Consider the following 14709-nt stretch of genomic DNA (forward strand, 5'->3'; position numbering starts at 1 on the left):
ACTGTCAGCAGCAGCAGCCCCAGTGGGCAGCTGTCCGAGGCTGCAGGAGAAGGGCGGGAGCCTCCCTCCACCGCTGGCAGCACCTGCACCACGGCAAGCACCACCAGCTGCGCCACCGCTAGCACTTCCGCAAGCACCGCCACCTGCACAGCTGACAGTAGCACCACTACCAGCAGCAGCAGCCCCAGTGGGCAGTCGTCTGAGGCTGCAGGAGAAGGGCTGGAGCCTCCCTCCACCACTGGCAACACCCCCCCAGCCCTAACATCAGTTTGCAGCCATAGCAGTCGCTGGATGGAGTCTAGCCCTGCCTCCATGGACTGTCATGCAACCTGGTCCCTGCAAATCTCATGCCTCTGACATCCAGGTGAGGGACTGTGAACTGCCACATCCCAAGTGTTGCATCACTGGGCACAAAGCCCCCTCCAGAACCAGTGGAGATATGTATATACTTACCCTATCCTTGGCAGGATGAAGCACACTGGGCACAAAGCCCCCTCCAGAACCAGTGGAGATGTACATCTACTCACCCTATCCTTGGCAGGATGAAGCACGCTGGGCACAAAGCCCCCTCCAGAACCAGTGGAGATATGCACCCACTCACCCTATCCTTGGCAGGATGAAGCAAACTGGGAACAAAGCCCCCTCCAGAACCAGTGGAAGAAGGCATCCACTCACCCTATCCTTGGCAGAATGAAGCACACTGGGCACAAAGCCACCTCCAGAACCAGTGGAGATATGCATCCACTCACCCTATCCTTGGCAGGATGAAGCATACTGGGCACAAAACCCCCTCCAGGAACAGTGGAAAACCTGCACCCACTAGAAAGACTGTGGCCTTGCACTCCCCAGGACCAAGCAGTGGGCAAACCACCCACTTGAGAGACTGTGGCTTTGCACTCCCCAGGACCCAGCAGTGGGCAAACCACCCACTTGAGAGACTGTGGCCTTGCACTCCCTCGGACCAAGCAGTGGGCAAACCACTCCCTTGAGAGGCTGTGGCTTTGCACTCCCCAGGATCAAGCAGTGTGCAAACCACCCACTTGAGAGACTGTGGCTTTGCACTCCCCAGGACCAAGCAGTGGGCAACCACCCACTTGAGAGACTTTGGCCTTGCACTCCCCAGGACCAAGCAGTGGGCAACTCACCCACTTGAGAGACTGTGGCCTTGCACTCCCCAGGACATCGCTGTGGACATCTCACCCACTTGAGAGACTGTGGCCTTGCACTCCCCAGGACATCGCTGTCGGCATGGAGCCCCCTCCAGGAGCAGTGGCGTTTTACCATCTTCTGGCTAAGGTGCACCACCCTTCACCCTCCCCCTGAGGTGCCTGTGTTTTTTCGACATGGTGCCCCTGCAGTGTTCTCTCCATATTGAGGCAGGAGTCAAGTGTGGGCTTGGCCTATGAGTTTTGGCACAGTGGCCCACGGACATTTGGTGTAGACAGTATACCGCCTTATGTACATATTGTGGGCCGTATTTATACTCTGGTTGCGCCGAATTTGCGTTGTTTTTTTCGACGCAAATTCGACGCTAAACTAACGCCAACTAACGCCATATTTATACTATGGCGTTAGACGCTTCGGGCGCCAAAGTGCCCGGAGTGTGCGTCATTTTTTAGCGTGAACCCCTTCCTTGCGTTAATGATATGCAAGGGAGGCGTTCCCGTCTTAAAAAATGACTCCCAGGCCTTTACGTGGTATTTATACTCCCGGGCAAAAATGACGCCCGAGAGTGGGCGTGGCCAAAAACGGCGCATTTGCGCCGCTTTTTAACGCCTGGGTCAGGCATGGCGTTAAGGGACAAGTGGGCTCAAAATGAGCCCAGAGTGCCCTCCCCTGCCCCCAGGGACCCCCCCTGCCACCCTTGGCCACCCCAGGAGGACACCCAAGGACGGAGGGACCCATCCCATGGACATTAAGGTAAGTTCAGGTAAGTTTTTTTTTTTTTTTTTTTGTGGCATAGGGGGGCCTGATTTGTGCCCCCCTACATGCCACTATGCCCAATGACCATGCCCAGGGGACAGAAGTCCCCTGGGCATGGCCATTGGGCAAGGGGGCATGACTCCTATCTTTACAATGATAGGAGTCATGTTGATGGGGGATGGGCGTCGAAAAAAAATGGCGCAAGTCGGGTTACGACGATTTTTTCGACGTAACCTGACTTGCCCCATTTTAAGACGCCCATACGCCATTTTCCCCCTACGCCGGCGCTGTCTGGTGTACGTGGCTTTTTTCCACGCACACCAGGCAGCGCCGGTCTGCTTGCGCCGGCTAACGCCATTCCATAAATACGGCGCCCGCATGGCGCTTCAGAATGGCGTTAGACGGCGCAAAATTTTTTGACGCTAAACTGCGTTAGCGCAGTTTAGCGTCAAAAAGTATAAATATGGGCCTGTATATTTTTGTAAATACTGTTTTTAAAATTCTTACGTATATCTGACTATTTCTAAAATATCACTGATTTGACTCTATTCCTTTTGTCCTTGTGTTCTTCCAGGGGTTTGGGGGGGTGTAAATGTAATGTTGATGCATGTGTTTGTGTTTATGGTGTTGTGGGTGAGGGTGGGAGTGGGGGGTGGCGTGTTGCGTGTGTGTGTCACTCTCTTTTTCCTTCCCCCTCCCCTGTGTACTACGTGCAGTACTCACCGTGGTCGTCGCCACCGCCGTTGGTACTCCTGGTCAATGAGGAGGTAGACCAGCATGGGGAGGACCTGCAGCTCGGTCTTCATGGATCCCTGGTTCTTCATTGAGTGTCAAGAGGTGAGGTTTCCCTTCCAAGTACTGTTTCCGCCATGCTTTTGATGGCGTTGGTACCACCCCAGAAAAGCTGGTGGATGGGCGGTTTGTGATTGGGTGGGCTGTACATTGACTTCCACCTGTCTGTTGGGGGTTACCACCGTGGTATTTGTTGCTACCACCGTGGTGGTCGGAGTGTTAAAGTCGGTGTATGTTTTGGCAGTTTCCGCCGTGGTCATGATCCCATTTTGTTTACCGCTGGCCTGTTGGCGGTATTACAGCCGCTTTAACATCGACCACCAGAGTTGTAATGAGTGCCTATGTCTGAGTCATGAACTGAGTCTTAAAGAGCTGGCACTCAAGGCGAGGCAGGTGGATTCCAGCAGTCATGGTGGCAGCATATGCACAGTACCTGATGGAGACAAGAAGGTTCGTATACCCAAGGACTTGGTGCCCAGTTATATGATGTCAGATGGCATTAATAAGTAGTTTTCTGGTTATGAATTTGCACTGAGGGTAGATAGGGTTCCTGAAGAGAACCGGGGGAGGTCCTGTGGAAACACATGCCAAAACACTGGGGAGGAACACACTTCCAACACTACAGGTTGGGGCCAGACCAAGGAAATCCATTTTTTCTTCCAAATTTTGACTGACCCCTGAGAAGTATCACCAAAGATTCAGGGACAGGAACTCCCCAACCAATCCGGGGAAGATTTCCTATAACTCCAATAAGGGACTGAATGGCTCGGTGCAGGTCAGCAAAGTCAGTGATTATGTTGGGTTGTACAATTTAATCCTGAGAGAGCACCTGCTCAGCATTTGTTTTACAGAATTGTGCCAGCACCTAGCTGACACTAAGCTGACTGATCCCGGGAAGCTTGCTGAGCAGGCAGACCTCTGGGCTAGCACCAGAGTATCCAAAAACATATCTATGGAGACACCCACAAAGGTAGTCAGGATTCCTAACAGAAGAAAGAAGGTGGACAAAAAATTGAAAATAAGAAGTTCTTTAAAGGCCCCCAAAATAATTTCCAAGGGAGTAGTGGTAACCAGCCCCAGCCTGATCCTAAACAGAAAGGGTTCCTTGATAACAAGACAGGGAGGTTTGTACCCCAATGTGCACAGTGCTCCAAGTATGGAAACTCTAAGGGTGACTCCAAAAGCCTCAAAAGGGCACAACCCCCCATCGATGGGCTAACACCTGGGTTGGCTATTGTAGTGCTTGGAGAGGAAGTAGTCCCAGGTAGTTTTGGGGAACAGATAGAGGTAACCCTAGTGTCCCTGGGGGATGCAGATATAGTGCCATTGCCCACATCCCTGCCAATATGTCTAAGTATAAGCAGTGGGTCACCATTAATGGGCAAAAGGTGTAGGCTCTGCATGACACAGGAGTCAGGATGACAACTGTGTAGTCTTAGCTGATGTCAGCAGAGCAGGTCCTACCAAACACATTCCACCAAGTCATAGTTGTCAGCAATTGTGAGAGCCATCACCAAGTGGTCCTGGTTGCCCTTGGGTAGAGGGGGGGGTCTTTGGTACTCTGAAAGTAGCTGTGAGCCCTACCATGCCTGCAGATTGTCTGTTAGGCAAAGACCTGGAGCACACTACTTGGAGGGAGCTCAGGTCTCGCTTGGAGATGATGGGCTTGCCTGAGTGGGTCTGTATGATCACACAGTCCAAGGCTGCCCTGGAGGGGAGTTAAGGGCATCTGGAGCCTGGAACAATGACCCAGACAGCTACCAAGGTGGGGACAAAGGGTGCAGGAAGTTGGTCCCTGAAATTCCATGGTGAAAGACGGCAGGGTCCCTGAGGAGGAGGCCCCTGAGCCAACCCGGGAGGACATTGCTGCCCTAGGTGACCTACCTGAGCTTGCTGGCTGGAAAGTTGAGGGTGGGCCCACCAGGGAGAAGTTCTGCAAAGCACAGAAAGAGTGTCCCACTCTTGAGATTACAGGCCTCAGCCCACACAGCAGGTGAAGCCTCTGGGGATCATCTAATCTATAGGGAGAATTATCTCCTAGATAGCTAGCCTAACGCACCAGGTGATGGGGCTGCATATCTGCTGGTGGCTCCCCAGTGTTACTGGGCCTTTATACTGGGTTTGGCTCATGACATACACCTGGCAGGACATTTAGGGCAAAATAAGACCTTTGCCAGGGGTGTCGCCCACTTCCATTGGCGCCGAATAAAGACAGCTTCAGATACATTCTGCAGGTCCTGTCCTACATGACAGGCCAGTGGGAAGTCAGGGGAAAAGCTGAAAGCTCCCCTGACCCCACTTCCCATCATTGGAATCCCCTTTGAAAGGGTGGGCATCAATGTCATTGCTCCATTGGATCCCAAGACAGCCCTAGGCAACAGGTTTCTCCTGGTCCTGGTGGACCATGCCACACGCTACCCAGAGGCAAATCCCTTTGAGGATGGTGACTGCACCTTTGGTGACCAGAACTCAGATGGGGATCTTTACCTGTGTGGGGCTCCCCAAGGAGATAATGTCTGATAGAGACACTAACTTCATGTCGTAATAGAGTTGCTACATAGAGGTTTAAATTCTCAGTGGAATTGTTAAACATAGCAGCTCTTTAGATTCTGTAGACACCGCATGCCACTTCTGGATGTCGTACATCTTACTTGTATCCGTCGACTGCCAGACATTCTGTACGTACTGCATGTTATGCATCAACCCTATTGATGACTTTGTTTTTAATGTTATGGGTTCTTTTCTTATGTAACAACTTGCATTTTGTTCTTATTCACTGGTTTCTATAATGTTCAACATTATTTATATTTAGCCACAATATGCATTGATATGCTTAGATTGTTCTGTGTATATTACGACGTACTCTTAATTGTCCTCTCACATGTTGGCTTTCAATTTACTTTCAGAGACGGTGAACTGCCTTCATTCTCTCTATATTTTTCATTTCCACTTGCCTACGCACAGTGATGTTGTTATTATTCTATTCTTAAGAAGGCGTCTACAGTTTTGTGTGCTAGCTTTTGCACACACTTCCAGTTTATATTGCAGGGTCATCTCTGATGCGTGGACTTCATTAGTTTCAAACAGTCTGTGGGATGCCTGCTCGCATGCTTGGGAAACGCTTAGGGGGTCATTACAACATTGGCGGTAAAAGCCGGTTACCGCCGTGCAGAAGACCACCAAAACACTGTTGCGGCTGCGGAATTCCGCCACAGCTATTATGACCCACATCTCGGAATCCGACAAAATTCAGACACCCACACAAGTCCGCCACACCAAAGGTCAGTGATAAACTGGCGAAAAACAAAACCTCCACCGTCACGCCAACAGAAATACGCCCATGCTATCATGGCCCATGAATCCACCCGGCGGTCTTTCAACCGCGGTATTCCATTGGCGGTGCACACCGATACGCTCAAAATACACACACTCTTACAAAACACAGCCACATTGGACAATTCGAAATACACACACCTGATACACATACACACACCACTCCCACACACCCAATAAAATATAAAACACACACCCACATCACCCACAAACCCCTACGACCAAAAATTCCGAAAGAAGGCCAGAGAGAGACACCACCATCCACAAACTAGCAGCCACAGGCACTCAACACCATCACCCACACTACTTCCACGCACAAAACACCACACAGCACTACATATCACCACACTTATCACCACATACACCACCCCACACATCACCTACACCACCCCATGGCACGGAAAAGACACCCCAGGTTCTCGGAGGAGGAGCTCAGGGTCATGGTGGAGGAAATCGTCCGGGTAGAGCCACTGCTATTTAGATCCCAGGTGCAGCACACCTCCATAGCTAGTAAGATGGAGCTATGGCGAAGAATAGTCGACAGGGTCAACGCAGTGGGACAGCACCGAAGAAATCGGGACGACATCAGGAAGAGGTGGAATGACCTACGGGGGAAGGTGCGTTCCGTGGTCTCAAGACACCACATCGCGGTACAGCGGACTGGCGGCGGACCCCCACCTCCTCCCCCACAACTAACAACATGGGAGGAGCAGGTCTTGACTATTCTGCATCCTGAGGGCCTCGCAGGAGTCGCTGGAGGAATGGACTCTGGTAAGTCAAATCTTAACTATCATATCCCCCACCGTACATGCATGCTATCACAGACCCCCACCCTCGCCCCCTCCTCTATCACTCCAAATCCTCACAAATGTACTAATAACACAAACCACCCATCCCAACACCAAGCCCTGCATGACACAACAAAGCATGGACACCCATCACTAAAGCATGCCCACTGCACATACCCGTAACACCCCCTTCAACCATCATCACAAAAGCCCCCACACAGGAGGTACACGGTCACCCACCCATTGCACACCATGACACACACAGATGCAATAATCATGCTTTTACACCCCTGCAGGACCACTACCCAACGTCCCCAGAAAGGAGGGTCCAGACATCTCCACCCCACCCACAGAAGAGGCCCACAGTGATGACAGCAGCTCTGTCCAACTGGATCCAGATGACCAGCCCGGACCATCGTTGGCCTCGGGACAGTCGGTTCCCCACACCCAGTCACAGGCCACCACAGAGCTTCCACCCTCTGGTAGCACCAGCACAGCGCCCACCCAGCGGGCCCATACCTCCGTCCCCAGGACACGTCAATCAGCTGTGTGTCCACCACTACAGGGAACCCAGGATAACCCACCGCCCCAACAACAACAGGGACCTGGGGGCCGTGGCAGTGGGTACACGGTCTAGGGTACGGAGGCCCAGGAACACAGGGGAACTGGGAGGGCTGCTGAGAGACAGGGGGCGGACATGCCTAGGGAACCCACTCTCCACAAGGCCCTCTCCTCCATCATGGGAGCATACCACCACTCCCAGGAGACAATGGCAACGGTCCTGGCCAAGTTTCAGGAGACCCAGCGGCTGCAGGAGGAACAGTATTTGGGGTTCAGGGAGGAACTCAGAACCATCAGCTCCGCCCTGGGCACCATGGTAGGGGTGCTGAAGGAACTTGTGAACACCAGGAGGGACACTGTGGCACTCCAAGGGGCCCCTGACACTAGCATGGATGATGAACTGCCCACCACCTCTGCCGGCGCTAGTGGACAGGACGCCCCGCCACAGGACCACCACACCAGCACCCCAGCACCTGCAGACGGAGAACCACCTTGCAAACGGTACCTGAGATCCAGGAACAAGACAGAGCACGATGCCAAGACCCCCGCCAAGAAATGAGACCACCCTGATTGTCATCCTACTGTCCCACTTTGTAACCCTGTCCATATTGGAACTGCCCCAGCTCCACTTCCTATGCCCATATGGGCAATGCACCTGTGAGACAAATAGACTGGACTCTGCCATGGACATTCCTCCACCATTAACCCTCACCATTTTACAACCCCCTTCAATATTTCACACTTCAATAAACACCCTTGAAGCACAAAACAATCTGGAGCCAGTCTGTGATTTCGAAAATGTGCATTAGCAATGACAGTGACAAAATGCGTTTTCAAATGTAATGTCAACATACGTATGTCACACATCTCAAGTCCATGAGGAATCTAAGCAGATGGCACACGTTGGAAACCACACCTGTGAAACCGTAAGGGAAATGTACAACTCAGTTACCATATACTGGTTGAAATCGACAGACAGGATAGAGGTAGAAGTGCGAAAGTACTTGTAGTAGGCAGGAATGTGTTCTCACCTGTGTGTCACTGGAAATATTGCTGGATAACTGAGTCCCTGTTGTCAATGTCTTCTTCCTCTGCTTCCTCCTCATCACTGTCCACAGGCTCCACAGCTGCCACGCCACCGTCATCTGGACCATCCTCCTGCAGAAAAGGCACCTGTTGTCGCAAAGCCAAGTTGTGAAGCATACAGCAGGCCACGATGATCTGGCACACCTTCCTTGGTCAGTAGAATAGGGAACCACCTGTCATATGGAGGCACCTGAAACTGGCCTTTCCGGAGGCCGAAGGTGTGTTCGATCAAACTCTTAGTCCGCCCATGGGCCTCATTGTAGCGTTCCTCTGCCCTGGTCCTGGGATTCCTCTTTGGGGTCAGTAGCCATGACAGGTTGGGGTAACCAGAGTCCCCTAATAGCCACACCCGGTGCCTCTGGAGTTGACCCATCACATAAGGGATGCTGCTATTCCGCAGGATGTAGGCATCATGCACAGAGCCAGGGAACATAGCATTTACCTGGGAGATGTACTGGTCTGCCAAACATACCATCTGTACATTCATGGAATGATAACTCTTCCGGTTCCTGTACACCTGTTCACTCCTGTGGGGGGGGGCCAGAGCTACATGGGTCCCATCAATGGCACCTATGGTGTTAGGGATATGTCCAAGGACATAGAAGTCACCTTTAACTGTAGGCAAATCCTCCACCTGAGGGAAAACGATGTAGCTCCGTATGTGTTTCAGCAGGGCAGACAACACTCTGGACAACACGTTGGAAAACATAGCCTGGGACATCCCTGATGCCATGGCCACTGTTGTTTGAAATGACCCACTTGCAAGGAAATGGAGCACTGACAGCACCTGCACTTGAGGGGGGATCCCTGTGGGATGGCGGATTGCTGACATCAGGTCTGGCTCCAACTGGGCACACAGTTCCTGGATTGTGGCACAGTCAAACCTGTTGGTGATGATCAAATGTCTTTCCTCCATTTTCGATAGGTCTACCAGCGGTCGGTACACCGGAGGATTCCGCCATCTCCTCACATGTCCCAGTGGACGGTGCCTAGGAATGACAACAGCGACCACAGAGTCAAACAACTCAGAGGTATGTACCCACAGTCGACACAGAGCACCATTCATACACAAAATCTGGCCTGTATTTGTGTTGTGCGACAAGGCCTAGGTCTGTGTGACGCAGTTGATAACTAGGCCATGTGGGCCCCTGAAATGGTGGCTGCCTCACCTCTAAAGTGGGACAATGGGATGTGAGGTAACTGCGCTGGCGTTGTACACCGTTGCGGTAGGCGGTCGAAGACCGCGGTGCAATGCTGCATTGGTTAACATTGGACCCTATGGGTCCCAGGAGCCAATGACGATGTACGCCGGCGGTGATGGTACGCACCGCCGCGGATATGACCGCTGCGGACGTGACCGCCATTTTTTAGCTGTTTAATCACTCTATACCTGATCTTCGACAGGAGAGGACCTACACTGCAAGTGCTGCTGTGACCTCGGTCTGGAAGAGACAATGGCTCATGCGTCTGGGTAAAGGGCCCCTGCCTTCACTGCAGAGGAGTTGGAGAAGCTCGTGGACGGGGTCCTCCCCCAGTACACGCTACTCTACGGTCCTCCAGACCAACAGGTAAGTACACAGGGAGCACGTTGTATGGGCTATGCCTGTGTGGAGAGGGCTGGTTGTAAGAAGGAAGGGGCTACAGTTCTGCATGCATGAAGGACTGTGAATGCATGTGCCACATGGCAAGGGTAGGGATGTGGGCCACTCACTTCGACGGTGCAGTTGGTAATGACTTCTCTTCTTCCCCTGTACATGTCATGTAGGTCAGCGCCCACCAGAAGAAGGATATTTGGCGTGCCATCGCCAAGGACGTTTAGACCCTGGGGGTCCACCACAGACAGAGCACCCACTGCCGGAAAAGATGGGAGGACATTCGCCGCTGGAGTAAGAAGATGGCAGAGGCTCAGCTGGGGATGGCCTCCCAACGTGGGAGGGGTGCCTGTCGAACCATGACCCCCCTGATGTTCCGGATCCTGGCGGTGGCCTACTCTGAGTTGGATGGGCGCTTGAGGGCATCACAGCAGACACAAGGGGGTGAGTACAACATCATTCAGCAGACTTTGCACGCAGTGAAGGTGTCTGGGTGGGGGAGGAGGGCTGTGGGTTTCCCTAGGCCAGGGCGAGTTCCGTAGGCTAGGCCCCTCCATAATGCAGGCCATGTGGCACCCCACCCCACCTCTGTAGAGTGCCAAGTACAGGTATACATGCCCCTGTGTCATCTATGTGTGCAGGTGTCGACCATAGCCATGTAGGACATATCCCAGGAATTGCATCTGTAGAGCCCAACAGCGCGAAGTAGTGCAGGGGTTTGCTGTGTCTGTATTGTCCGCCAATGGTAGCGGTAAGCCATGCACTCAACCTGTCTTTCTTCTGTCGCCCCCCCCCCCTTTTTGTGGTCTCCCTGTTCTTGTGTTCATCAGCATCATCAGGCGGAGGTACAGTGGCACCGGAGCACGAGGGAGCTGCATCCCACATGGCAATGGAGGGCCACACCACGGACTCAGAATACACCAGTGGGACGGAGGGCGAGGGGAGCACCACGGCAGTCACAGGATCTGCAACCAGCGACACGGACTCGTCCTCCGATGGGAGCTCCCTTGTGGTGGCGGCAAAATCTGTGCCCCCCACTTCTACAGGTACAGCCGCCACGTCCCCTACCAGCACCGCCCTCCCAGCAGCCCCTCAGCCTTCGCCCGTGCCCGCTCACCCAGGAGGGTGGGCATCACCTTTGCCCCAGGCACCTCAGCCCCTGCCCCTGTCACCTCTGCTGCCCTCAGTGAGGAGGCCATTGACCTCCTCAGGTACCTCACTATTGGGCAGTCTACCATTTTGAATGCCATCCAGGGTGTAGAAAGGGAATTGCAACACACAAATGCATTCCTGGAGGGCATTCATTCTGGTCAGGCTGCCCTTCATTGAACCCTGCAAACTCTGGCCTCAGCACTGATGGCAGCCATTGTCCCTGTCTCTAGCCTCCCCCCTCCAACTTCCTCCACCTAGACCCAATCCCCTGTACCCCAGCCTATCCCAAGCACACCATCAGACCAGCCTGCACACACCTCACCACACAAGAGAAGCTCAGGCAAACATAAGCACCACACATCCCACAACCACTCACGCAAGGATCATGCACATACAGACACACCAACATCCACTGCCTCCACTGTGTCCCCCACCTCCTCGTCTCCCTCCTCCCTCCCAGTCTTGTCTACACTCACACCTGCATGTATTACCACTACAGCCACTACGTCCTGCACCAGCACACCCACCACCACACCCCGCTCACGTGCACTCACCACTCCCACTCCCATTTACACTTCCCCTGTGTCCTCTCCCAGTGTGTCTGTGACTCCCCCTCCGAAGATACACAAACGCAGGCACACACCCACCCAACAGCCATCCACCTCACGACATCCTCCAGCCCATGCACCTTCACCCAAAGTCACCAAACGCACACCTCCTACAACCACTACCTCTTCCTCCACTCCCAAACCCCCACCAGCTACCCGTCCCAGTGTTCCTAAGAAACTTTTCCTGGCCAACCTTGACCTCTTTCCCACCACCCCCCCTCCAACTCATAGGTCCCGTACTAGCACCTCAGCCAAAAAATCTCCGGGACCAGTGGTGCCTGTTATAGGTATGTGGAGTGCACCTGCCACCAGGACAGCCAGTGTGGCACGGAGGCACAGCACAGCCAGTCCCCCCCCCCCTGTGAAGCACCAGAAGTTGGACAGTGCCCGGCGGGAGAGGGGGAAGCCTCGAGCCAGCAAAGCTGCTCACAAGGGTCCCGGGGGGAGTGTCGATTCAGCTGTGACTTCTCCCAAGGTGGGGAAGGGGCAGAAGAAATCTCCAAAGTCTGGGAGGAGCAGCACGATGGAGAGGACCGCCATCATCCCCGCTGCCCAGGAGGCCACGGCCAGCCCCATCATCACTGGCCAGGAAGCCACCGCCAGAGTCACTGCCCAGGAGGCCAGCCCAATCGTCACTGGCCAGGAGGCCACCGCCAGAGTCACTGCCCAGGAGGCCAGCCCCATCGTCACTGGCCAGGAGGTCACTGCCAGCCCCAGAGTCACTGGCCAGGATGGCCCCGCAAGCCACAGCCCAGCAGACCCATGAAGGCCCGCCAGCCACAGGCCTGCTGGGCAATGAAGGACCGCCTTGGCAAGCACCGCTGAACAGACCAGGGACCGCTGAACAAGGCAAAGACTGCCATGGAATGCACCGCTGAACAGGTCTGACACTGGTAACGCAAGCACCGCTGAACAGGCCAGGGACCGCTGAACAAGGCAAAGACCGCCATGGAATGCACCGCTGAACAGGTCTGACACTGGCAACGCAAGCACCGCTGAACAGGCCAGGGAACGCTGAACATAGCAGAGACCGCCATGGAATGCACCGCTGAACAGGGCAAGCACCGCTGAACAGGTCAGAAACTGCCAACTCAAGCACCGCTGAACAAGACAAAGACCGCCATGGAATGCACCGCTGAACAGGGCAAGCACAGCTGAACAGGTCAGAAACTGCCAACTCAAGCACAGCTGAACAGGGCAAAGACCGCCATGGCAAGCACTGCTGAACAGGGCAAGCACCGCTGAACAGGTCAGAAACTGCCAAGTCAAGCACTGCTGAACAGGGCAAAGACCGCCATGGCAAGCACTGCTGAACAGGGCAAAGACCACCATGGCAAGCACCGCTGTACAGGGCAAGGACCGCCGAACAGGGCAAAGACCACCAAGGCGAGCACCGCTATCCCATTAGCGGCAGGGGCAGTGACGCAACTGGGACCGTCACTGGGTGAGTGCTGCACTCTGGGCACCAGTCCCCCTCCAGAACCAGTGGAGACATGCATCCACTCCGTCTGTCCTGCACAGGATGAAGCATTCTAGGCACCAGTCCTCTTCCAGAACCAGTGGAGACATGCATCCACTCCGTCTGTCCTGCACAGGATGAAGCACTCTGGGCACCAGTCCCCCTCCAGAACCAGTGGAGAACAGCATCCACTCCCTCTGTCCTGCACAGGATGAAGCACTCTGGGCACCAGTCCCCCTCCAGAACCAGTGGAGACATGCATCCACTTGAGAGACTGTGGCTTTGCACTCCCCAGGATGGTACAGTAGGCAACCCACCCACTGTAGAGACTTGAGAGACTGTGGCTTTGCACTCCCCAGGATTGAACAGTGGGCAACCCACCCACTGTAGAGACTTGAGAGATTGTGGCTTTGCACTCCCCAGGATGGGACAGTGGGCAACCCACCCACTGTAGAGACTTGAGAGACTGTGGCTTTGCACTCCCCAGGATGGTACAGTGGGCAACCCACCCACTGTAGGGACTTGAGAGACTGTGGCTTTGCACTCCCCAGGATGGTACAGTGGGCAACCCACCCACTGTATAGACTTGAGTGACTGTGGCTTTGCACTCCCCAGGATTGAACAGTGGGCAACCCACCCACTGTAGAGAGTTGAGAGGCTGTGGCTTTGCACTCCCCAGGATGGTACAGTGGGCAACCCACCCACTTTAGAGACTTAAGAGACTGTGGCTTTGCACTCCCTAGGATGGTACAGTGGGCAACCCACCCAGTGTAGAGACTTGAGAGACTGTGGCTTTGCACTCCCCAGGATTGAACAGTGGGCAAACCACCCACTGTGGAGACTTGAGAGACTGTGGCTTTGCACTCCCCAGGATACATCAATGGGCATGGAGCCCCCTCGTGGATCCGGCGTCGTGCACTCATCCGGTTGAGGTGCCCCCCCCTTCCCTTCCCCCTGAGGTGCCTGTTGTATTTCTATTGGATGCCCCTGCAGTGTTCTCTCCGTTTTGATCAGGTATCTAGTGTGGGCCTCGCCCATGCATTTTGGGCCCAGTGGTCCACGGACAATGAATGTTGCATTACCTGCACTACTAATCGTGGTGTATATTTTGTTTAATGTGTATATATATATATATATATATATATATATATATATATATATATATATATATATATATATATATGTATTTATATATATATATGTATATATTTGGTTACTGTATTTTGATATATTACAATGGTTACACTCATTTCCTTTTGTCTTTCCATTCTTCCGGGGGGGTTGGGGGTTGTTACTGTAATGTTTGGATATCCATTGGTGTGTGTGTTGTAGTGGGTGAGGGTCGGGGTTGGGATGTTGGTTGTGTGTGTCCCTGTGTTTTTGCCTCCCACCTCCCCTATGTCGTAGATGCAGTA

This window comes from Pleurodeles waltl, chromosome 10 (assembly GCF_031143425.1).
Source record: "Pleurodeles waltl isolate 20211129_DDA chromosome 10, aPleWal1.hap1.20221129, whole genome shotgun sequence".
NCBI classification, from domain to species: Eukaryota; Metazoa; Chordata; class Amphibia; order Caudata; family Salamandridae; genus Pleurodeles; species Pleurodeles waltl.